We start from the raw sequence: 10,059 nt of genomic DNA, 5'->3' as shown, positions 1-10,059 counted from the left end.
TGTGCTTGATAGGTGTGTAGGAAGGAGAGAGTAAGAGTCCGAATTCTTCAGGCAACGATGTGTCTACTGGACAGTACTGCGAAATCGAGCAAGTATGGGAAAGGGTGTTTCTGCCAGCAAAAAAATGGCGCAACTGTGTGATAATGCAAATGTAAAATCACCACTGCAAAAGGGATTTTATTGTGCTTGCTCTTAGCGCGCGTCATTACAACCCTCCTCCTTCTCCGCTCCGCTCACCCCCAAGCAAGGAATATTTACTCCTCGTAGTGCTGATAAATTATTTACGCAATTGAAGTGAAGCACCGCGGAATGCAGCGTGGACAGTGCCTGAAACCGCCGCCTTCATTGGTCGCGCGCTGCAGTGGAAGATCGCCAGTGAAAGTGATAGAACGGATGACCTTAGACTTAAGTTGTGACGCTTTACAATGTGTTCTGTTTATTACTGGATGACTGTTAATATGGATGAATGCTAACGGACGTGAATTTTCTTCAGAAGTGCATATGTGCGTCTACCAATATTTTATTTCGTTCGATGTGAATGTGTTCCTGTACTGGCTATTTAGGAGGACGTTTTTTCGGTGAGTTATCCTGTCCTTTTGGTAGCTGATATTTTAATGATTTTATCGCACATTGATCACTGGCGAAACGGTCACTACAGTTCACCTCAGTGTATGTTTTCAGTACTTCAATGAAGTGGCGTGGCGTGATCTGCTAATGGGACTCAATTGCCTACCTTTTATATGTATATCCCTGTCACTCTGGCACTGTATGAATCGAAGATTTTATTTCAGAAGGAGATGTGGGCTGTCACACGGGCGCGTCAAATGAAACCTAGATGACCGGAGCTTTGGGTCGAGTCGAGGGAACCGCGTTGGTCCTTTAATTGTAACCTCAAGGGAATACTCTTGTTCTCAGGAAGCATACATAGAAAACTTTTATAAGTAAATATATTCGGCTTTTCAATGTTCAAAAAACAAGTTTCATGGTAGGCGAGAGCTGAAGGTGAGAATATGGCACGAGCAAGAACGAACGGCAGACGCCAATTAGCTATGCAGTGGCGCAAAGTATGGCCTTCATCACAACCAAAGCATCCATATTCAGCAAAGTAACGACTTTACGCGCATATTTCGTTTTCAGCTTGAAAGTATTAGAAAAATAACCTTCAGAAAATAAAATATGGTATAAGTGCATTTTAATGCTTATTTGGACACAAAATGTGTATTAGCTTACGTGACGACTGATGCTCCAATGGCACGTGCAGTATTTCTGACAAAAGCTTCAGCAGACACCGTGCATTACTGATACAACTGCGCTGAACTAATGCAAGCTTGAAAGTTCTATACTCCTTTACTTCTAAGGAGCTTTGGTATGCCCGTGTGACAGGGGTATTAGACTTACGCACTAGCTGGGGCAATAGCAAGGACACGAAGATGAAGATGTGTACAATTGGCGTTTGCGGTTAGGTGTGGCTGCGTGTTAGCAGGCGCGAGAATGGCTTGTAGTATATGACTGAACGATACTTTGTATCTTATGAGGCCTGCTAGTGAAAAGAAATTCATAATGAGGTGATTTACCATATTGACGAGGGTTATCAATGAGATACGCGTAGCAGTTGAGACATTTGGTTAACACTGAATGTAGCAGATGGCCCAGACGTTTATACCAACGGAAGAACGAGGCAACTCTGTTGCTTTAGGTATAGAAAAAGTTGGACATGGCTTGCATCTTCAAATTTTTGTGCTCTGTTATCTTTATTCATAGGCAATTCCCAATGGAAAATGCTAATGCCACGCAGGCTTGGCGCTTTTATATCACTTACTGATGGCGAAGCGAATCACCACATTGAGATACAATTGAAATAAAATAGGTCCTATTACTCCATGGAAAGAGGTTGAGTGGAGTGGAACAATAACAAACTTGAAAATAATGTCGTAATTTCTGTTGGGCAGTTTTCATACCTGCTGATATTGTCCACAGAGCATTCATCTGCAGAACCGTACGTCATGTGGATGCACTAGAAGCGTTATGTCGTTGTTTCTAATGATTTTCTATGTCATTTTATTGGTAGCCACTAGATAAGAAAGGACCGATAACAACGTGACTGTTCAACAATTCTCATTAATTCTACTTTACCTTAATGTGCCAGAGGCTTTTGCCCAGGTCGCGGGAAATTGTGACAATTGCCCTCCAAAAAGACAGTGTTTGCTATTCATGAATAATTAAATAATTGACTTTCTCTCTTAGTGCTGAAGAAACGCCTGCTTCAGTGAGTTTGTTTCAATAAAAGTTGCTTCCAAGAAGTGAAGAAGCACAGTGTGCTGGTTTGTGAACTTTATTGCTTGATTTCAAAGGAAACAAATGCGCGTACGTGTACTGTTACTGAGACGCGCTAGAGATTCATGTTTAATTTCTTAATCTCAGTCTCTTAAAAGCTTTGGCTAACAACACTGCTGACGTGCCATTGAAAAGAAAATGATGTGCATTGTAAGTGGTAGCAGTTTTATTGTTACATGCAGGAAGTGGCGATTTTCCTGAGCACAAAGTGTGCTGTCCGTAAACGAAGGTGGATCTCTTTGATCGGCCCAAAAACGTGAATGTATTTTGAAACACAACACTGTATATGTGGGCCAGTACACCTTTGATAACCTCATTTAGGTAAACTCGGTCCAAAGCTAAGGAACAGCAGGCAGGGACCGGACACGTAGATCACTACGGCAGCGGCACGCGAACCCAGATCAGGAGGTTTAAGCAATCTAGCCGCTAGCCGTACGTTAGGGCTGTAACAAGATACGCAGTTAGCCAGTGTCACTATAGATTACACCAGGTTAGCCGTAGCCGCCAGAATATTCGGAGTGAAGAGAAATGAATTGAAGACCGGACAGTCAGAGAACAGAAATAAGAGCAAAAGATCAAATAGGTTGCCAGGAAACGGCGTAAACTCCAAATGGCCAGCAAGCGACTCCGAAAGCAGCGCTCCCGAGAATCGGAGGGAAAGGTGATCTCTTGCATCCGGCTCCAGTAAAATTAAAGCAAAATTGCTTTTGGCGCTTGTACCAGTATAGCAACCACAGCTAAGGGCGAAGAACTGCATGCAGAAGGGTGCGGCCTAGCCCCTATGAATGGCTTTCTCCTTTCTCTTCTGCTTAGCTACCGCGATGCCGTTCTACGTGATGGTGATGCCCAGTGGCAGAATGAAGCCTGTGCTGACCACCCAACGCAGGAAGGCACGTACTTATAAGTAGTTGTTTTTGTCAATATTTCCAGCACTTTGGTTGCGTAATGGCGACGAACGTAGTCCAGTTCGTGATGCGTAATTTCTTGCAATAAATATCAACTCAAGACAGTTCGGCCTCGAACGCAAATAGAGCGCTTGCTCATTCGTCGTAATCGAGTTCTGTTTGCGCGGCTCAGTTCCGAAGCTGTTACATGCACTCCGATAGTCGAACGGTGAAGAACAAGGACGTAGCGTCTATACTTGTTGCTGTCTTTGTGATCTTGACCTGAGCACTTCAAGACAAATGATGTGTCTGCGATTGCATCTCAGTCGTAGAAATTGCTTCACCTAATTCATAGTTGACTCATATTGCGCCAATGTTTGTCACAAGTTCACAGCCATTGGGTCGACGAATGGTGTTAATTTGGCGCAGCGCATCGTTGTTTAACCAAATCTAAAGCGTAGTGTTAGGGTTAAGTACCCTTGCAAGATCGTTGTAAGTTCGCAGGACTAGTTGGTAACTAATGTCCTTCAACCTCCCATTTCAATGTTTCTGTGGTCTGCCTTCCTAGACATTACCCAGGTGTCGTGGCCCTTCTGTTGGCAGTTGCCAGCCTGCTGCTTGCTTGCTTTGTCTCTATTTCAATTGTATATAGGTTTCAAATCAAATTAATAATAATAATAATAATAATAATATTATTATTATGTTATAATAATAAGATTCGCAAGATGGCGCCTAGTACGGACGTCCGTATTCTGTGCTCCCAGCCTTTTTACGGAAAACAGCAGTTTCATCGCTGTATTTCGTGCGAAAAACGTGCACACGTGAAGTGTATTGCATGGCCCGACGAGGACCTTGAGCTTCTGAAGTCTGGTGAGAAAGATTTCACGTGTAACCTGTGCCAGAACGCCGACCACGCCGACATTCCAGAGGCTAGGCCGAGCGATCCAACCGCCGCTGCTTCCCCATCGGCGACCCCTCCACAGGGCCCCGCTCTCGTCGGGACCGGTTGTGAGGCGCTTGGTGACATAGCGGCCCTCCGTGGCCTTCTGCTTCAGGCGCTCGAGGGAATATCCTTCCTCAGCGATGAGGTGGCGCGGCTGCGGAGTGACAACGAGCGTCTGCACAGGGTAAACGCGCTGGCATCCGCTCAGCAGGCCGAGACTATAGGTGCGCTACAGGTCGAGGTGCGTTCCCTGCGTGATGCGCTTGGCAAGCCGTCTCCAATTTCTCCTACTGTGATGCCGCCCATTTCTCCTACTGTGCTGCCGCTCCACCGTCCAAGAAAACCTATGCTGCCACCGTCCAGACTGCTTCGCCGAGTGCTGTCACCGCTGACCATCTCTCCAAGGTAACTCGGAGTGAACGTCGGCCTGCTTGTTTTGGAGTGGGGAGAAGCAAGGCAATATCTGTAGCGAAACGAGCCCCGCGACCGAAAGCCATTTTTGTGTCCAGGTTTCAAAATACGACGTCTGCGGATCTGACTGCTCACCTGTCAAACGTCGGAGCACCGCCAATCGCCTGCAAACGCCTGAAGACGAGGCATAATTCCTATGCCTCATTTCTCGTCTGCGCTGATGAAGCCATCGACGATGAAGCTCTTAAGCGCCTTAACGACCCGTCTATGTGCCAATGGGGTGCCTTTCAAGCCGTTCCGTTGGGGTGCTACACGACGGTAGCTTCATGCTTCAGAGAAGAACCCCAAACGTCAAAGTGGTGTGTAATCTGGACATTTTCTACCAAAACGTTCGTGGACTTCGCACCAAGGCACGTGAATTTTTCGCCATGTCATTTCGTCTTCCTTTCCTATTTTTGTTATTTCCGAAACTTGGGTCTGCAGTGAAATTTCCTCCTCAGACTTTTTTCCGCCACATTATAACGTCTTTCGCAGTGACCGGGACTTCAGTGGAGTTAAGCAAAAAGGTGGTGGCGTACTTATTGCCGTTGACAGCTCACTGACATGTGTAAGGCGCAGCGACATAGAAAGTGTACAGGAATCGATTTGGCTTGAAGTCAGCCTAGCGCGCTGTGAAAAATTGTTAATCGGAACCTTCTACGTTCCACCGAATATTTCTCCTGCTTTGTTTGATCAGGTCATCTCTTCTATTGAAAATGTTATCCTCCATCGCAAACACAGAGTATCCTTCTTGGTGATTTTAACACACCAGGAATTGATTGGAACCGCTTACATATTCTCATTATAATCATTACATAGAGAATAAATGCAGCCTGTTGTTAGACTTTATGTCCTTCTCTTCTCTTCAGCAGCACAATTTGATCGCCAATTCCTGTGGCAACGTTTAGACCTTTGCCTGTCTAATGCTCAAGCTATAGATGTTTCCTGTTCTGACATTTCCCTTGTCCGTCCCGATAAGTTCCACCCCTCACTAAGATAACTGCCTCTGTGTCAGCCTTGAAGCAGAGCTTCTCGACTGGCATTAATGAATCTTCTCTTTGCTTTCAAGCGGGGTGATTATGTTGGCTTGTATGACTCTTGTCCACCAGAGATTGGTCCCTGGTCACAGATAAACTAATGTTGATGGCCAAATAGATCAGTTTGCAGAGCTTGTTTTGAGCGGTATGCGCCAATACATTCCTCAGTACAGTCCTAGGCACTCTAAATATCCCAATTGGTTCTCATCTGAACTTATAACTGCCCTAAAGTGTAAAGATCGCGCGCACCGTAAATCCAGAATTCCTGTGCTAATGAGTAGAGAAGAATTCCGCTTTTTTCGAACTCTGCAAACGCCTCTATAACCGGGATCATGACGCATATATTGCATTCTTGGAAAAGAGCGCCTCCGACCGGCCGGCGGAATTTTGGAAGTATATCCGCAAGCGTACCAGTAATCGCGGAGAGTGTTTTCGCCTGATCGACTCGAGTGGAGTAGAAGTCCAAGCAGTCGGGATTGTTTTGCTGCCCATTTCTCTTCCTTATATAAGCCTTCAGGTTTCAACGCTGGTGTTAGTCAGCAGCACACAACGGCTCCTACATCTAGTCCTGTGTTGTTTGATGCAAAGCTGATCATCGAATGCCTTAAGCGCTTGAAGCCTTCCCTATCTTGCGGTCCTGATGGCATCCCTTCCGCATCTTAAAGCGTACGGCGGTATATTTGCCCCAGTATTGACATCTATATTTAATAGCTCTCTGAATACTTCCACCTTCCCTCACATGTGGAAAATGCTCGTGTTTTTCCGGTATTTAAGTCTGGCTGTAAAACCGATGTCTCAATTTATCGCCCGATTTCTCTTCTCTGTGCCACGTCTAAGGTTTTTGAGCTTGCTCTTCACAACGTATTGTCTTGTACTGTGAAGAACACGTTGATTCCGAATCAGCATGGATTCCTCACCGGACGCTCTACTATCACAAATCTCGCAAGCTTCATGACACATATCTCCGCGCCGGTACTTCAAAGGGGGCAAGTAGACACCACATATGCGACCTCAGTAAAGCTTTTGATGTGGTAAGCCACTCACTGCTTCTATCAAGCTTACGCACTTTGGTGTTGACTCGTCAATTGTAAATCTATTGCGGATATCTTATTGGTAGATCATGTTTTGTTAACGTCAACGGCCAACGTCTTCATCGTACATGGTAACCAGCGGCGTTCCTCAAGGATCAGTGTTAGGACCACTCCTTTTTTTAATTTTATTAATGACGTTTTTTCCGCATTCGGCATTCTTCATTCCTCTTATATGCCGATGACATAAAGATCTTTAGGGCAATTCACAATGTTGATGACTGTCGCATCCTGCAGTCTGACCTGCTTTCTTTTTCTAAATGGTGCACAGATAATAACCTCACCTTGAATGCTGCTAAGACCAAAGTCATGACTTTCACCCGCAAAACACAGGCATCTCTTTTCTTATTCAGTAGATTCTGTACCATTGTGTAAGGTCCGTGAGATCAATGATCTTGGTGTACTTTTGATACACCTTACACTTTCAGCTCACCTAACGCGTCGCAATGTGGGGCATGCGCACTCTTGGCTCTGTTTGCAGACTGTCGAGAATTCAATTCCCCTACACCGTTCCGCAAGTTGTACACAACATCTGTCTTCCTCAACTCGAATACCGTCGTTCGTCTGGAATGGCATTTCTAGATCCAACAGTGACATTATAGATCGGGTCCAGAAAAGTTTTAAGCATATATCATCACCGCTTTGCTAACACGGACTCTGGGCCTGCTCTAGCACTTTGGATTTTGCCATTGCCCTTACTTCGCTGCCGACGTAATCGTGCTGACCTGCTTTTCCTTTTCAAACTCCTTCACGGTATCCTCATGTGCCCCGAACTCCTCAGTTGTATCACATTTCGTATTCCGCGCAAAATCACCAGAGAACACAACCTTTCCATGTTGCTGCCTGTCACCACCAAAACTCAACCGTCCATAGAATACAGAGTCTCTATAACGCCCACTTTCATGACCTTGATATTTTTCACAACTCTTTGTCTTGTTTCTGCTCTCAGCTTTCCGTTGTTGTGTCTTAGTTTCACATATTGTTCAACTTCCCTTCTCCTCCTTTTTATTATGTATGCATTTGCGCCTTTGGTTTGTACACTTTTCTTTTCAAGATTGTTAATTTTTTATTCATTGTTTTTTTACTGATATTCCCTGTTGTATTTGCTGATATTGTCCCCTGCTGATATTTTTCTGAACTCTATGTCTTTGTTCTGCTCTGAGTTTTCTGTTGTTGTGTCTTAGTTTCACATATTGTTCAACTTTCCTTCCCATTTATTATGTATCATTTTGCGCCTTCGGTTACATGTATGTACACTTTCAAGATTGTTATTTTTTATTCATTTTTTTCACTTATACTCCCCTGCTGTATTTCTTTTTCTATGATACGTGCGCCAGCACCCGACCTCACGGTTGTTCCTGGGCACGATAAATAAATAAATGATTGATTGATTATTATATTATTATTATTATTATTTATGTATTATTATTGCCATCATGCCATATTCGCACATCAGAAGGCAGGTCCGTCAAAGGCAATGAAATGGCTTGCGTGACTTGGCCCGGCACGTCGGCAAACAGAAACGAAATAGCAACATGTACAGCAATAAAAAGCTGGTGAAGCTTATCACAACAACAAATGAAGTTTAAATAACACAGAAACTCTCTGAAATCAGTGACACGAAAGACAAGAAACAATATAACGAGAAAAGACAATATCTAGTATTAAACATAGCTTATAATGCATTCAGCATTTTTTCAAGTTTCATTTTTTGCAGTAAAGATATCACCAGGTAGCTTATTGAATATTCTTGGGACATAAGCATATCTGCTGCTTTACCAAATCTTGTGTGCAGTAGGCTACTGTAAAACGCAATGTTTTTCGCGGGGCACGGGGAGCAATATATTCCTATGTTAAGTTATGCGGTTTTACGTGCCAAAACCACGATCTGATTATGAGGCACGCCGTAGTGGAGACTCCAGAAATTTGTACCACCGGGGCTTCTTTAACGTGCACCTAAATCTAAGTACACGGGTGTCGTCGCATTTCGCCCCATCGAAATGCGGCGCCGCAATATATTCCTGTTGGAAATCGGGGTTCCAGAAATGTCTTACCAGGACGTTTGAGTGAACAATGTTTTCCATGTCCGAAGACCCAGACGTATAAAGAAGTTCACATTGTCCGCCGAGGTAGAGTCATACGCAATAGATTATAATATATTTTTCAGAATTCTGTCAATGCGACACTGCCATCGAGAAGAGCAAAACCCGAAACAATGTAATGCCTTAACGTAAGACATTGTATGCTAAGCGTGCGCGATAGTGATTTTAAAGGCATCGGAACAATAGATTTAATGTTGCACAGTAGCGATGAAACACTTCGGCCTGCCGAAAATACGCGCATATGGCATAAATTCCATGAAGGTCGCTGTCAAAGAAAACCCCAAGGGGTTTAATAGAGTTTACATATTCTACGGGGACACACGGACACGATTGGCAATTACGACAGTGCAGAAACAGTGGTAAATTTGTAACAGTTGTTTTAAGGGATTTCAGAAACGCAACATTTTATTTTTTTCTTGTTTAGTGACAAACAGTTGTAAACCACGTATTGCATCGTAAACACTCTCTTGAAGTAAAGCAAGGCTTTTGAGTAACAACATTTTGTTAAAAGGACAGATCATCTGCATACTTAAATATCAAACACTTCGATACAGCGGACGAAAAGTCGTTTATCACTAGATAAAAGAAGAGGGGGCAAAATAGAGCCCTGAGGAATTCCAGCTTTATAGGTGATTTGTTGTTGATGAATAACTGTTTTTCCAAGGATCACCTGCGAGTGGCCGTACATATAATTTTTTAGAACTGGTAAATGGCCCACTGCAATCGTGCAGGTATCGTTTTTCAAGCAGGAGTTCGTGGCTTACAGTATCTAACGCTTTAGAAGTGTCGAGAAACAATGCACATGCAGACACGTTTTGTTCTGAAGCTGTGTTTAATTCGTGTGAAAATTCCTCGTGCAGAGCCAATGGTGCCCCGTCCCAACAAAACCAAACTGACGGCTTGATATAACTGAAAACGTATCTAGAAATGAAGTGAAGGTTTCCAAGAGAAATTTTTCTATTATTTGTGGCATGATAGGCAAGATCGAAATAGTCGGTAACTGTCCACGCTACCTTTATTTCCTTTCTTTAAATAATGCGTTACAATGGCTGTTTTTGATTCCGTCGGCAGTGTAGGTATCCATTAAGTATGGCATGAAGGATGCCGGACAGCACGGAGATGTTTCGTTGGAGCAAAAATAACGATATACGATCTATACCCGCTGGCTTATGTCGCCTAAACTCAGCAACTATTCTTGCGAGTACGTCTAATTTTATCGTC

Source organism: Dermacentor silvarum, chromosome 7, assembly GCF_013339745.2.
Source record: "Dermacentor silvarum isolate Dsil-2018 chromosome 7, BIME_Dsil_1.4, whole genome shotgun sequence".
NCBI classification, from domain to species: domain Eukaryota; kingdom Metazoa; phylum Arthropoda; class Arachnida; order Ixodida; family Ixodidae; genus Dermacentor; species Dermacentor silvarum.
Note: the sequence above shows the minus strand (reverse complement) of the source record.